The 667-nt window shown below is 42.4% G+C and overlaps 1 non-coding gene across 1 annotated transcript; it reads left to right on the top strand.

Moving 5' to 3' along the window:
• Positions 1-289: 289 nt before the first annotated feature.
• SPRG_30223 lies at positions 290-361 on the top strand. The gene has a single exon. It is a non-coding gene; the product is annotated as a tRNA-Thr (tRNA).
• Positions 362-667: the final 306 nt, after the last annotated feature.

Below are 667 nucleotides of genomic sequence, written 5' to 3'. Positions count from 1 at the left end.
CATAGAGCTTCTTGGGCATCAAGTTATAAAGTTTTTTCGAAAGGAGAAGGAATGGGTTCGTTTGATGTGGAGTGGCCTTCATCGATGAGGTTGGTTTAGAATGAATCGGCTTCCAGGGTAAAAACGAGGCGTCAGAGAGTAATGAAAAACGTGAGAGAGGTTATTTTGTGTGTTGAAGGTGTGCGTAATGGAAGTAAAGAGTCGTAAAGTAAAAATCATAAAAGATAATGGAAAATGCCAAAGAGGTGCTAAAACTGGCTGAGTGATGATATAATGTGTCCAACAAAAAGCCCCTATAGCTCAGTGGTAGAGCACCTCCTTAGTAAGGAGAAGGTCCGTGGTTCAATCCCGCGTGGGGGCATTACTTTTAATTTTCAACATTTATGCAAAAAGTCTCATTCTTCACACGCCATCAAAATTCACTTTCTACACCAACTCTATCATCTCTCACCTGCACGTTGTATTAGAAAACACTCCATCAGGATCCGTCAATTTCCATGCCCGAGTCTCGACCTCATCTTGCAGCACCTCGCAAAGTCGAAACATGCTTCGCCATGACCGCAAAAAATGTTGGCTTTAGGCACCATTATTGCAAAGAGGTCGATTTCACGACAATAACACTTTTTAAAAACCGATCCTCATTCGTTGGCATGGAGGCTCTACGTCA

This window comes from Saprolegnia parasitica, assembly GCF_000151545.1.
Source record: "Saprolegnia parasitica CBS 223.65 unplaced genomic scaffold supercont2.1273, whole genome shotgun sequence".
Lineage (NCBI taxonomy): Eukaryota > Oomycota > Saprolegniomycetes > Saprolegniales > Saprolegniaceae > Saprolegnia > Saprolegnia parasitica.
The sequence above is the reverse complement of the archived record's forward strand: the minus strand, read 5'-3'. Positions and strand labels throughout refer to the sequence as shown.